Source organism: Narcine bancroftii, chromosome 3, assembly GCF_036971445.1.
Source record: "Narcine bancroftii isolate sNarBan1 chromosome 3, sNarBan1.hap1, whole genome shotgun sequence".
Lineage (NCBI taxonomy): Eukaryota > Metazoa > Chordata > Chondrichthyes > Torpediniformes > Narcinidae > Narcine > Narcine bancroftii.
This window is the reverse complement of record NC_091471.1, coordinates 68,572,119-68,587,474: the sequence shown is the minus strand read 5'-3', so window position 1 is coordinate 68,587,474 and position 15,356 is coordinate 68,572,119. Positions and strand designations below refer to the sequence as shown.

Below are 15,356 nucleotides of genomic sequence, written 5' to 3'. Positions count from 1 at the left end.
TACAATCAAATCAAATCAAGAACAGTTAACCCAGCACAAAGAATCAAATTGAAATCATGTTTCTGCCTTTCATTTTCTCCTGTGATAATTACTCAAGTAAATCAAATAATTTCCACTAAGAAGCATGCTGATAATTTACTTTTACAAAATGTAGGAAAACTTATCCTCTCTTTGCACGAGGTTGGTAGCTTGCTTTTAGATGCCCTACTTTAAAAAGAGTTGAATTATCAGCAACATTTCTCACTTCTGCCTTTGATGCTTATTTCCAGGCAGAATTCACAGCCACGAGGGACCAATACATGAGAGGTGGAGAAGGTCTTATTATTTGCTATTCTATCACTGACCGCCAAACATTCCAAGAAGCTGCAGAGTTCAAGGAGTGCATCTACCACGTTCGGCATACGTACAACATTCCAAGAGTTTTGGTTGGAAACAAAACAGACTTGGAAGAACATAGACAAGTAAGGAAACATTTCTTCATAATCATATTCTTTGTGATAATTCTTCAGGAGAAATTGAAATTGATGATGGATTTGAGAGGTTTGGTCTACTTTATTTCTTTCTAATTCATTTATTGAATGTGGGCATTGCTAATAAGGCTCATTTTATTTGTTGTCTATCTTTAATTATCCTTAAGAAGCTGATCATGAGCTGCAGTCTTGAACATCTCATGAAAGCATAAACACAGAGCCATTGGGACTTACTGTAGAAGATGGAGGAATAAGAATATATAATAAATGTGTAGTATATAAAATGGTCAAATATGTTTCTAAGAATGAGAATGCATATTTTGGATAGAACTTTGCAAATGGTGATATTTATAAGGATTTGCTGCTTTTACCCTTGCTGAGAGAAGTCATGAAGATGCTGTTTCAGTAAACTAAATGAGGAACTATACTGTGGCTATGATGTGGGAGTGGTGGAAAGAGTGAATGTTTAGGACTGTAGATGATGTGCTAGTCGAATTGGCTGCTTTGTTCTGAATAGTGTTCGGCATCTTGAGAGCTGTTAAGTTTACACCTAATAAATTGGAGAAAATTCTCTTGCACTCCTGATCTGTGCCTTGTAGATTGTGGATTAAATTTGGAGAGTAACAGCTGTCTCATTATCACAGGACAACATGCTAAATAAAATCTGCTGGAGAAACTCAGTGATTCTAACAGCAATAATAGGAGAAAAAGGATGGTTGACATTTCTGGCCAGGGTCCTTCATCAAAACCTCCTCCTTCTTCCATTCAGTCTTTCCTATGGATGTCATTCCCACTCCCAGTTTCTCCACCTACTCTCAAGATTAAACCTTCTATCCCAGGACATCTAAAATGTCCTCCTTTGTCAACCAATGTGGCTTCCCCCCTGTAATTCCTCTATTTATCATGTTCTCATTCTTACAGCCTCCCCCCCCCCACCCCCTGTTCCCCAAAACAGAACAGAAATAGGGTTCCTCTTATTTCATCTTGTACTCATATGTATGAGTTCTTAGATAATACATGGATGATGGAAAAGGTTCTTTACTTTAAAGTTATTGTAAACAACACCATGAGGCATTCCAGAAGGCTGAAAGCCTCCATTACAGATCTTACACACTGTGTCTACTGCTCTCTGTCAGCTCCTTGTTGGCAGCCAAGTCTAATCAAACAGTAAGGCATCGCTAGTTGCATTGCAACCATGATCACTATCATTATATCTTCCTTTCTTAAAACAAAAGTAGCTTACTTTTAACTAACATGTTTTCTTCGTATAAATCTGCAATGTTAAGTTTAAACCAGAAACTTACATTTTCATTATTATCAACATTGTTAACATTTTTAAAAGTGTTTTGTGTTTTCACATTTACTAACTCTAAAACTGGAAGAGCGAATAAGCTAGCACTACTTCATTCTATAACAGGAGTCTTTAAATTTGCTCATTGAATCTCTTAGGAGGATTCACGTGTCTTGACAATCCCTTGATTAATTGTCCTTAAATATGAGTTGTTGTCTCAGATGATGTCTTCTCAGATGTGCATTTAGGTTGTTCAATAGTATCCGTCTTTCCATCTTATAAGCTCTATTTGAAGATCTTGATGATTTCTTCGCAGAACATTACCTTCATTTGTCTGAATGATGTATGATCTTGGCTGGACTTCACTAAGGACAGTTCCCTTCTGAGTCCTTAAGTTTTCTTTGTCTTTTAGCCTTACTTGGTCACCAGTGTAGAGTTCCGGTAGTATTGTTGTTCCTCTGTTAAAGTAATACTTTTGCTTTTCTTTCTGTTGTTCTTTGAACTTACTCAATGTCTCCCCCTCTTTTGTTTTTAGGAGGTTCTCCTGAATGGGTAGGTTTGATTTTAGCCTATGTCCCATAAGGAGTTGTCCTGCTGACATACTACACTTGAGCAGCATTGTGTGCTCTGGTAACATCTGTTCCAATTTCTTTTGCCTTGTTCATTAGTCTTTTCACTATCTGTTCTGATTTTACCACTAGACCATTGGACTGTGAAAAATGAGGACTTGACATGGTATGTACAAAGTCCCACTCTTTGGCAAACTGTCGGAAATTTAAATTGCAAAACTGGGCAGTATTGTCCATGAAGACCTCACTTACCATGCCATGTCTAGAGAAAATGGCCTTCATGCCTGTTATTACAGCATCTGCAGTGGTGGTGTTCAGTTTACACACCTCTGGATACAGGGGTGACTGAGTCCTTCCCTTGACTTTCAAACAGGTCAGCACCTACCTTCTGGTAAGGTCTGTAGGGTGTTGGGTGTGGCTTTAGTGTTTCTGCAGGATTGCTTGTTTGATATTTCCGGCATATTGTACAGTTTGACCCTTCGTTTGTTATATCATTATTGATTCTTGGCCAGTACATCACCTCTCGTGTTCTTTTCTTACACTTTTCGATTCCGAGATGTCCTCCATGGATCCTTTTTAGCATCTCTTTTCTCAGACTCTTTGGGATAAGGATTTAGCTTCCTTTGTAGATGATTTCTTCAACCACTGATAGTTCTGCCCTACAGTTCCAGTATTCTGCAACGTCAGGTGAGCAGTCCTGCTTTATGTTGGACCATCCATCCGAGATTTTTTTTAAAATCAGTTGTCTCAGTGTTTCTTCTTTGTTTGTCTCTGACTTTATGAGCTCCATTTCTGCATCTGATATGGGCAGTTCACTTGTGATCATGTCCACGAAGGCATTCACATCTTCATCCATTTGCAGTCTCTCTCGTGTTAACAGCTCTAGACAACATGTCTGCTGTTTACATTAGCTTACCCAGAGTGTACACTACATTCAGTGTAAAGCATTGCAGCCTAATTGTCATTCTTTGTATTCTAAGTGGACTTTTAATGGCTTTTGGAACAATGCAATCAAGGGCTTATGGTCAGTCTCTACAGTGATTGCTTGTCCTGACACAAACTGATGAAATCCTTCACAGGCATATGTGATGCTGAGCAGCTCCTTTTCAATTTGAATGCATCACATCACCATGTCTGTCACTGAGTGTGATGCATATGCAATGGTTGCCAGTCATCATATTTTTGTAGAAGAGCTGCACCATGCCTGCTATGTGATGTGTCTGATGATATCTTGATGGGTCTCGCTGGGTTGTAAAACCTCAGAACTGGTACCTCTGGGAGCAGTTTCTTTAGTTCCCTCCATGACTTTTCATGCTCAAGATTCTACTCCCATTCAATGTTCTTTTCTGTTAGTCTTCTCAATGGAGCTGTCTTTTCTGAGAGGTTGAATATGAATTTACCCATATAGTTGACCATTCCATTAAACCTCTGTATGTCAATTTTACATTGAGGCCTTGGCAAGTTCCCAATAGCAGACACCTTTCTGGGATCTAGTCTGATGCCCTCACTGCCAATAATATCTTCTATAAATGTTAGATCTCTCACCTCCGAGCTGGCATTTTTCTCTATTTAGCCTCAGCTTTGTTTTCCTTGTTACTTCCAGCACTTTCCTTAGTCTCTCATCATGCTCTATTCTCCTGGTTCCCCATATTATGATACCATCCATTGAAGTATCAACTCCGTCCAGGTGCTCATCGACCATATTGAGAGTTTGTGATACACTTCAGGAGCTGAGGCAATTCTGAATGGTAACCTTAGGAATCTATATCTGCCAAATGGACTATTGAACATGCACAGTCTTGAATGAGCTTCATCCAATTTTAACTGCCAGAATCCTGATGATGCATCTAACTTGCAGAAAAATATTGGTTTTGCAAACTATGACATGGTTTCTTCACACGTCAGAAGCTTAAAGTGTTCTCTTGGATTGAGGCAAATTCTAAGTTTTCCATTCATTTGTCCACAACAATGAGTGAATTCATCCACTCCATTACCTCATCTATCTTCTGAATCATGTTCAAGCTTTCCAAACTGTCGAAGTCTGCTTTTAGTTTCTTTTGAAGCATAAATAGAACTTTTATCAGTGGCACATGTTTATCCACTCTGATCATATGTTCTCCTGGAAGGCAGCCTAGACCCTGAAATAGGTCATTGTACTCCTTCATCAGTAAATCATGGACTGTCTCTCCTTCGCTTTCCACAATGAGGACTCTTTTTACCAGGTTCATTTTCTCACAGGCTGTAAAACCTGGCATGGCCTGCACATACTTTGGTACCAGGATGAATGCTAGCATATGTTCTTTGTCCTTATGTTTAGCTTTGACTATGCATTCTCCTTGCACTGTTATATCAGTACCTGAATATCCTGTCACCTTCACTTTTGATCCATTCATCTTTGGTCTGGGTCTAATCATCTTAAAATCAATCTCTGATATTATATTAATTTGTGCTCCAGTATCCAATTTAACTGAAATGTATATGTCATTCACTTTTAATCTCAACATCCAGTCTCAGTTTTCTTTCTTGTTTTCAGTCACAACATCTGCATAGAATTCCTCTATCTCCCTTTCATTTACTACAAGAACCTTTGTTGCACTTGGTTCCTATAGCAACCTGCATAATGATTGCTTTTGTTGCATATATAGCATGTTTACCATATGCTGGACACTTTTTTTGGTAGGTGTTGTGTCTTTGGCTTGGCTTTGCGGACGAAGATTTATGGAGGGGGTAAATGTCCACGTCAGCTGCAGGCTCGTTTGTGGCTGACAAATCTGATGCGGGACAGGCAGACACGGTTGCAGTGGTTGCAAGGGTAAATTGGTTGGTTGGGGTTGGGTGTTGGGTTTTTCTTCCTTTGTCTTTTGTCAGTGAGGTGGGCTCTGCGGTCTTCTTCAAAGGAGGTTGCTGCCCGCCGAACTGTGAGGCGCCAAGATGTACGGTTTGAGGCGATATCAGCCCACTGGCGGTGGTCAATGTGGCAGGCACCAAGAGATTTCTTTAGGCAGTCCTTGTACCTCTTCTTTGGTGCACCTCTGTCATGGTGGCCAGTGGAGAGCTCGCCATATAACATGATCTTGGGAAGGTGATGGTCCTCCATTCTGGAGACGTGACCCACCCAGCGCAGCTGGATCTTCAGCAGCGTGGACTCGATGCTGTTGGCCTCTGCCATCTCGAGTACTTCGATGTTAGGGATGAAGTCGCTCCAATGAATGTTGAGGATGGAGCGGAGACAACGCTGGTGGAAGCGTTCTAGGAGCCGTAGGTGATGCCGGTAGAGGACCCATGATTCAGAGCCGAACAGGAGTGTGGGTATGACAACGGCTCTGTATACGCTTATCTTTGTGAGGTTTTTCAGTTGGTTGTTTTTCCAGACTCTTTTGTGTAGTCTTCCAAAGGCGCTATTTTCCTTGGCGAGTCTGTTGTCTATCTCGTTGTCGATCCTTGTATCTGATGAAATGGTGCAGCCGAGATAGGTAAACTGGTTGACCGTTTTGAGTTTTGTGTGCCTGATGGAGATGTGGGGGGGCTGGTAGTCATCGTGGGGAGCTGGCTGATGGAGGACCTCAGTTTTCTTCAGGCTGACTTCCAGGCCAAACATTTTGGCAGTTTCTGCAAAACAGGACGTCAAGCGCTGAAGAGCTGGCTCTGAATGGGCAACTAAAGCAGCATCGTCTGCAAAGAGTAGTTCACGGACAAGTTTCTCTTGTGTCTTGGTGTGAGCTTGCAGGCGCCTCAGATTGAAGAGACTGCCGATGCGCTCTAGTATTTGCCAAAGCCCTTTCCTGCTCACGGTGCTGAAGGCTTTGGTGAGGTCAACAAAGGTGATGTAGAGTCCTTTGTTTTGTTCTCTGCACTTTTCTTGGAGCTGTCTGAGGGCAAAGACCATGTCAGTAGTTCCTCTGTTTGCGCGAAAGCCACACTGTGATTCTGGGAGAATATTCTCGGCGACACTAGGTATTATTCTATTTAGGAGAATCCTAGCGAAGATTTTGCCTGCAATGGAGAGCAGTGTGATCCCCCTGTAGTTTGAGCAGTCAATTGTGTACCGCATTGACAACATGGCTTTCGATTGTCCCTTTTATTTTTATTTGCTGGCCACACCTCTCTTTTCACTTTGCCATGCTTTTTGTTAAATGGTTTATGTCTGTTTTTGCTCACTGCATCCATATTGTGCAGCTAGTTTCACTGAACAGCTCTTTTGCCTGCAATTTTACAGTTTCTGTAGCTCTGCAGAATGCTATGGCTTTTTCCAGGTCTACAGTTTGTTCTCCTAGCAGTTTTTCCCTTAGACTATTATCCGGAATACCACACACGTCTGTCTTTTATCAGCGAGTCCGTCAGTCCACCAAATTCACACACTTTGCTCCTGTTTCTCAATTCAGTCACATACTGATCTATACTTTCTTCCATTTTCTGTATACGTGTGAATAATCTGTGCCTGTCAAATGTCATGTTAAGTTTTGGTATGCAGTATGCCTCAAACTGTTCCATTTTTTTCCCAATTTCATTTTGTCTCCCTCAGCAGCAAATGTGAAGTTATTATACACCTCCGTGGCTTCATCACCCACGACATGTAAGAAAACTGACACTTTAACTTTATCACTTTTCCCATCAGCTCCAACTATCACTAAATAAAATCAAAAATGCTGTTTAAATCTGTTACGATTTTCAGCCACATTTACCTGTCAGCTGAAGTTTCTCTGATGGGTGTAATCCTTCAATTTTTCTCTTTGTTAACTTCTCTTCACTGATCAGTTGTTGACTGTAGATTTTATTTTTTAAAGTATTTCCTTTTAATTTCTTTCATCCCACTTCTGACATCATGTTTCATCTTGTATTCTTTTATGTGAGTTCTTAGACAACATGGATGAAGGTAAAGGTTCTTTAATTTAAAGTTGTTGTAAACAACACCATGAATCATGCCATTACAGATCTTGCATACTATGTCTCCTACTCTCTGTCATCCTCCTGCTGGCAGCCAATTATAATCAGATGGTAAGGCATTGCTAGTTGCATTGCAACCATGATCACTACCATTACACCTTTTCATTTATCACGTCATTTTCTTGTTATCCCTCGATATAATGCCTGTGGTCTACCTTGTACCACTCTGACCATGAGAGATGAAAGTTATTCATAAAACAGCTGAAGGTCTGCTCTGAGGAATGTCTGGAGTCACAACCTTGGGATCTGATCAGCCTTAAACAAAAACTAGTTTTGAAAATCCACAAAAAAACTTCTTCCTATTAGATAAAGATTTAATCACTCATCAAGTTGGATGAATTGGTTGTAACATAAAAAGTAAAAAGAAAGTGGCTGCTTGGAAAAATGTTAATTTTTACACTGATACAACATTTTGCTAATAATAAATATTCAGTTTGTAGAATTTATATTTTCATTTCAGTTTGTTGCATTCTGTTATGTAGCCTGATAAAGACCCACAAAAGCAACAAAAAAAAACAAGAATGCAAAAGTAGGAGCAGAAATGGGGAAGCAATCAATATTACATAAAGAAAAATGAAGGTTTTTAAGGAAGAAATAACTTCAGAGAAATTTGAAATAATCTGTAAGCACCAATAAATCTTGTCATCTTCAAAAATTCCAATGATTTATTGAATCACACAAATTAATTTATTGCTATAAAAATTATCAATTTAAAATTAATAGTAGGAAGAAGGCAGAACAATTGTACTTAATGCCTCTTAAATTATTTTGTAGGACTTCAGAAAAGAAAAGAAAAATCCTCATGTGACAGAGTATTCATAGAGGTGTTTTGCGAGATAAATTGGGAAAGGTTTGTTAGAGCAGGTCACACACAAACACTTTAAAACAGAGAATTTTTGCAGGAGCTTTTGCAAGAGTGCTTTGAGTCTCATGATGGACTGTTATTTGCAAAAGGCAACAAATGTAATAACATGCAGTAGCAGCTATGTCTGGAAAACAGAATTTGCTACCTGTAAAGTCATGTGATCTTTGCAGGCAGAGAGGAGGAACAAACAGGCTTTGGAGGTGGTGAAAGAGAGAGTGAGAGAGAAAAGACACAGACATTGGTTCCAGAGGGACAAGGTGGCAAGATGACCTAGTTAAGGGAGAGGACTGGCTGTCTGGTATTTCCCTTGGAATAGGAGAAACAGAAAAGAACTCTGTGGTGACCTGTGGTTATCAACCGGAGAACCCTGAAGAGGATGTCAGCAAGACACCGGAGTGGCTGATTATAAAGGAATCAGTTGTGGATGTCCAGGAACAAGAAAAACTCTCTCTCTGAAAACCAACAAAAACTCTTCTGAGTGGTAACCTGTTAAGCACCAAAGCCTGGTGAACTTTATTAATGTTAACTTCTGTGCACAGTATACGCATTGCTTGCAATCAGTGAGATTGGACCGTGAACCAAAGAAATTTGCTGACTTACACACACATTACACACATGTGCACCTAGAATTAGAAGGGAGTTAAGTAGGTTAAGTGAGTCAATAGAGATAAGTTAAAGTTTGATTCTATTTTCATTTTAAAGATAATTAAAAGCAACTTTTGTTTAAGTAACACTTTGTCATGGTGCATATCTATTGCTGGTAGGTTTTGAGGTCCTCTGGATTCTTAACACTCATTTCCCACATTTTTAGAAGCTTGTAACATGATTCCAAAATTAACTCCAGATAAATAAAGCTATTTTACCATGTGGAGTGATATTATGAATTGAGCCTAATTGAATTGTCATCACAGGATCTGGACCAAGATGATTCTGAGAAAAATCGGATACATATAGTTAAGCAATTATTCCACCTCAGTACAAGATCTAGGAGGATGCCTCAATTCAGCAACTGGTCTTTCACTCAACAATTAAAGTCAAGAAATATGGGAAGTTATTGAGCAATACACAGTTTGCTGGATGAACTCAGTTTTCTTTTTATGATGACAGAATTCGAGTGTCAGTGTGGACTTCGGTGATTGCAGAGGTTCTACAAGCGTGCAATAAGCTAAGTGAATAGGTAGGAACATGACAGATGATACATACTGTGGAAACTTGTGATGCCATCCATGAGAGAAAAATATAAAACTGGAAAATATTTTACAATGACATTGGATTGGTGTATGAAAGGATTTGGACTCTATGTCATATATACATCCTCAAAGTTAACATACAGGTACAAGCAATTAGTAAGGAAAATATTATTTCTGCAGTTATTACAAAAGGTCTTGAGCACAAATCATAAAGATGTTTCATTGTAATTATATTGGACCATGATGAAACCACACTTAAAATCTATGAGCAGATCTTGCCTCCCTATTTAAGAATTACAGTAGTTGTAATGCAGGGAATGTAACATGAGATCACTGGATTGGTTTCTGAGTAAAGTAGTCTGTTAGACCAGAAGAAATGTGGCTGACAATAACCCCTTCGAAAGTGAAAAAAAAAGTGATTGTAAAGACAGATATTCTCTATATTTAAATCGCTTCACTTACCTCCATAAAAGATCTGAAGGTGGATTGACTGGTCAAACTCACTCCATCTTCCATCTGCCTGGGGGGGGTGGGGGGTGAAGTGAAGTTGCTCAACCTCCTCTGTAAAAATATTGCCTTTGAAAACAGCTCCAAAGGGGAGGGCTGATGACATCATGATGATATCAGCTCTTGACCCAGGAGTGTACATTTAAAAAAAAACCCATATGGTTAATAGAGACTATTACGTCGCGCAGGAGATCGGCTGAGTTTTAAGACTGCTTGCACAGATCGCCACAAGTGCTCTTACCTGCTTTTCGGTCACCATTTTTGAGTTTAATCCACTTTCCCTTCTTGGCATGTATGTTTGAGGTCATGGTGGCAGTACTGCACTACTGCCCCATCTCCTTCAGCTCTGGAAGATGGGTCCTGACTCAGCTCTGCCCAAAGGCACCGCAGAATCCGTATTATGTCATCACCATAAAAGGTAAGTTGTCCTTTTTTTTTAACTTGAGTCGGCTATAATGCAGGGTTTCAGCATAAAAAGAGCTAATGACCATAGAGTGAAGCCAACCCCTTCCCCCAATCAGCTTTCACCTTTCCTCTTTCCTGGCCTCTTCTACATATCCAATAATCACCTTTTGTCTGTTGGTTTGTACTTCTCCCCCTGCTATTTTTTAAATTCAGGTGCTGCCTCCTTCTTCTCATACTTTAAAGAAGGGCTCAAGCCTGAAACATCAGTTATATATCATTACCTCCAATGGATGCCACGAGGCCTGCTGAGTTCCTCCAGCATTTCTATGTTTTTACAGACAATGACAATTTCATGAGCAAACCATGAGATGCTGAAAGAACTCAATGGGTCATGCAATATGCATGGGTAGAAATGGTCAATCAACATTTCAGGCAGGACCTTGACTGACCATTTTACCCATAAATGCCCACTGAGTTCCTCCAGCATTTTAATCGTTTGCTCAAGATTCCCGCATCTGCAGTTTTTGCCTTTCTCGATGTCTATTTTTACTTGAAAAAAAGAACAAGAATTTTTGGTATTGAAGTGTACATGCTTCTTTTGGGAGATGACAAGACAGATAGAGAAATTATACTTCCCCTGCCTGGAGTATCTGGAAGCATAAGTTACAGTTTCAACATAAGGGATTCAGGACAGAGATGAGAAGAATATGTTTAGACATACAGCATAGTAATAGGCTCTTCCAGCCCATGAGCCATATACCCAAAATCACCAATTAATCCATAAACCCCATACGACTCTAGAAAGTTGGAGGAAACCAGAGCACATGGGAGGAAACTCATGCAGATACAGGAAGAACATCCAAACTCACTACAGACAACGTTGGATTCAAACCTTGGCTGCTGGTACTGTGCTAGTGTTGCACTAACCATTATGCTAAGCTTACCACTTATTTACCTTTGGAATTCTTTACCCAAAAGGACGGTGGGTGCTCAATCACTGAGTATGTTCAAGGCAGAGATGAGTAGTTTTCTGGATACCGGGAAAATCTATGAATATGGTATCAACTATCCTTTAAATTGTGAGTCTGGCATGAAGGCTTTAATGGCTTTCACTTGCTTCTAGTGTTTATATTTTTGTGAATTCTAAACTTGCAAAAAAAACCTCATCCCAGTAAACGCTAAAGTCTTTAAACTGGACTTCTTAATTTCAGAAAAAGAGTACTCAATGAATAAAGCATTTGATAAAATAACACGATATGTTATTCAATGACAAATGTAATTGAAGGTGAGGATAGTTTAAGGTTAGGTTTATATTAAAAATAAACAGTGTTCAATTCCATTTCAGAAATAATGAATATAACATGCTTGATAGTTTTGCCTGTTATCCTGCTTCAAAACACTCAGCATAATCTGCTTTGTAGAGAGCCACAGCCCAACAATCCTTTAAATTGAACATTCATGCATGTCTTAGAGAACATTAATTGTTTATACATTTCATTGCCAACTCCATTGAACTATTTTAATATTTTATTGAATGCTTTTCATGTGATTTCCCCAGTTATTTTCTATCAGTGTCCTGGTCAGGTAGTGATGTGCCTTATATTCTGTCTTGGTTTGTGCCTGAGGGCTTTGAGTGAATTTTCTTTGCTCTTTTTCCTCTTTGATGCCTTAGCTTTGGTAAAAACAACATTTTTATCCATAAGCTTGCTTCATGATAAGGGAGGAGAGAGTATACAAAATTTCCTCCCAAAATTAAAGTCTTCTGAATGTAATAAAGGTCAATCGTTGAGAATGAATGAGTTAAGCTGTAATTAAGAAATAATCAGAATTAATTAACCATATGATAATAGTCATTTTGTATTTTATGAGACATAACATAATTAATTTTCACTCTGCAAATTTACTGCACTCCTTAAAGTTCTTTAATTAAACAGAAATGGAAATGGTTTTAAATTGCCTTTTTCAAAATAAGGATATGTTCAAATCATTAAGGCTGCAACTTGTGATCCACTTTCCATGTGGAAAAAGTTTTTGCACTCAATATATATTTATTGTTTTTCCATCATAATGATATTTTTCTGAATATTTTGATTTTAATATTTTGTCTTTCTTAGTGCAAAGTCAGAGCTATTATTATTCTCTTCCTAATTTAGAGCTCCATGCTGCAGCAGTTAAATCAGAAGTTCAGACAGGACAGTCTATGCATCTACTTTACAGCCCAGATGGTTTTATAATCAATTAAAATATCTGCAAGGACCTAATATAAGGTGCATTCATTTCTGCATCCCATTTCTCTGTCGCATAAGTTGCAAGGTTACTTGTAAAATTCTCCCAGTTAATTCTTTGGTATTAGTGGGTGAACCCTCCATAACCATATTTATTATCTTGCAGTACCTTGAATTCTACTTCCCAATGTAACGAATGTTCAAAGGCTGCGAAGATAAGTGTGATTTGCTGAACAGCCAATATCCTCAGCTACCTTTTTTGATATGAAGTCAGCAGTACTGTTGTTTTTCTAAAAGCTGTAGATTAGTGGAATTATGAGCCCTGATATTTATGGGGCTGAATATTCAGAGCAGTGGAGAGGGCAGATTTCCAGAAAGGCAAAAATATATAATTGGAATTTTGTTTTATTATCAGACTTAGTTTTTTCCTTTTGCTCATCTGCCTGGTTGCCAGACTCTTGTGAGAGAGAGCCTTTGGCATTGCAATAGATCTGAACAGAGGATAGGAGGCAGGGAAGATTCAAGGCTGTATCAAGTGTCTACACACTCAAAGGCGAAGCTTAGGGGCAGTTGAGATAGTATTGGGTGGAGTAAGATCAAAGTCTGGTTGGTGTTGATGGAGGATTGGTAGATAGACTGCAGATGGCAGTCAAGAAGGCTCCTACTGTTGGTTTGTGACCAGTAGACAGTGTTGGGCAAAAGGTGGCTGGAAAGGGATTGTAGTCATAGGTGCAATGAAGATAGGGATGGTTGGTCAAAGATGACAATCAGCGAATCATATAGAAAACATTGAAAAATAGGAGTGTGGAAGCCATTCAAATTAGATTTCTCTTCATTGCAATCTTAGCTTTCTTACCTAGTATCCTGAGACCATCAAGTTCAAGTTTATTGTTACATGTACCAAAATGCAGTGATTGAGTTCCTTTGGTGAGCAAACCAGTAGATTTCTCAAAGGTTTTACAGTAAGAAAGATGGTACAAAAATGCAAAAATGCAGAATTACATAGAGAAACTGGTTTTTGTTGAGCAAAGGCAGCATCATTTCACTATCTGGGTTCCTGCAGAAGTCTGATAGAGCAGGAATGGAACCTTCATTGATGTGGTAATTTATGATCTTATGCTTGTTCTTTCTGATAAGAAAATGTGGCCAGACAGGGATGAGTATTTTAATATGATGGTTGATTTTTGAAGGCTGTGGGAATTATTGATGGAGTCAATGGAGGAAGGGAGAATATGTGTGATTGACTGAGTCACATTACAATCCTCTGCAATTTCTTGTGGATTTTGGCAGAGCAATTTCCGTACCCGGCACCTGTAGAAGCTGTTAAGTGGTCCTGGAGTCATGCCAGATTTTGTCAGGCTATATGCTTTCGCTCTCTACTTCCCATCCTCCTGGAAATCTAGTTTATACTCCCTGAAGAAGCACTAGAAAATCGTCCCAAAAGGATATTAATCCCCCTGCAGTTCAGATGTAAAGTGTCCAATTGGAACAGTTGAAGTCCTATCTTAAGTGTATTTCTAAATCATTGATACTCTCTCCAAAGGGAGTTGGTTATTCCCAGCTCCTTGTGATGGTTGGTCTTCAGTTTGTGCCAAAAGCTCACTTTGCAACCCTAACAAACTGTGACACCACTTTCAGGGAATTATGTATCTGTATTCCCAGATCCCCCTGTTTTACACACTCACACTCAGACGAGAACCAATATGTAAAAACATATTCTTGGGATTAACACAGAAAACTACTTTCCATGACCATTAACAAACACAACAGTATACAAAGCCACAGTGGTTCAGATTTTCATTTTTGCTACTGATCTCAAAGAATCTGGCTCCTTTAAATTCACCCTGCATTATGATAGTTGGCTTTCATCATTAAATCTGCTTGTACATGCATCAAAGGATTACTTAGTTTCATATATATTGTGCAGGCCAAAACTCCAGGCACCATTGTAATTGGAGTGAAACAGCAAAAGTCTGTAGATGCTGTGATTGCAATAAAAACACAGAAATGCTGGAGGAACATAGCCTGTCTCGCAGTGTCCACAGGAGGTAAAGACATATTATTGACATTTTGGGCCTGAGCCCTGGGCTCTGGCCTGAAATGTCAATAATATAACTTTACCTCCTATACGTGCTGTGAGACTGGCCAAATTCCTTCAGCATTTCTGTTTGTTTTTATCATTGTAATTGGGATCATATTTAGGATTTATCAGTTTTCTTTACTAATATTAAATATATTTTAGGCCTCTTGAAATAGTGCCCAGAATTCTGACCGTTCATTATAATCTTATAAACCTGAGGTGGCTTTTTAATGTCATGTTAAATCTGATGCCCTTTAAGAAGACCAAGCAAATTTCCATTCCGAGTTTAATTAGTGATTTTATTATTTTCTAAATCAGAGTGGAACACCTTCCACTCGTTGGCGTGGATTTTTTACACCTTCCTCATTTTACAACATTTTGCCAATGTTACAATAATCCTTCACAGCAAACTATGATCTTTGGTTTTGGGTCCTGCTTATTTTGCACCTTCTGCATGTTTCCAATCCAACTGGTTATGAGGAGAATCCTTGGTAATGCAAGTACTAGAGAAAATATTTCAACCGAGATTGTCCTGGCTTTTTTCCAGACATGAAAACATTTTCTGCAGACTGGTGGCAGAGCTAAACAATCACGTCGTGTAATTTGGATAACAAGTTTCGATAGAATGTTTCTGTCAATTTTTTAAGGGCTACATATTTTTGTGATATTTTTAACCATTTAAAAAAAAACAGTAGCTTGTAGCCGGCTGCTACAAAGAAACACACACACTTTCAGTGTGAGAGGTTAAGCTCTGAGATTTATTGAGGCTTGAAACGCTCCTTTTATACATCTGTTGTTCCTGCTGTTTGT

The 15,356-nt window shown here is 39.0% G+C and overlaps 1 pseudogene; it reads left to right on the top strand.

Moving 5' to 3' along the window:
* LOC138756685 (GTP-binding protein Rit2-like) overlaps positions 1-15,356 on the top strand; it is a 275,459-nt pseudogene that overhangs the window by 91,196 nt on the left and 168,907 nt on the right.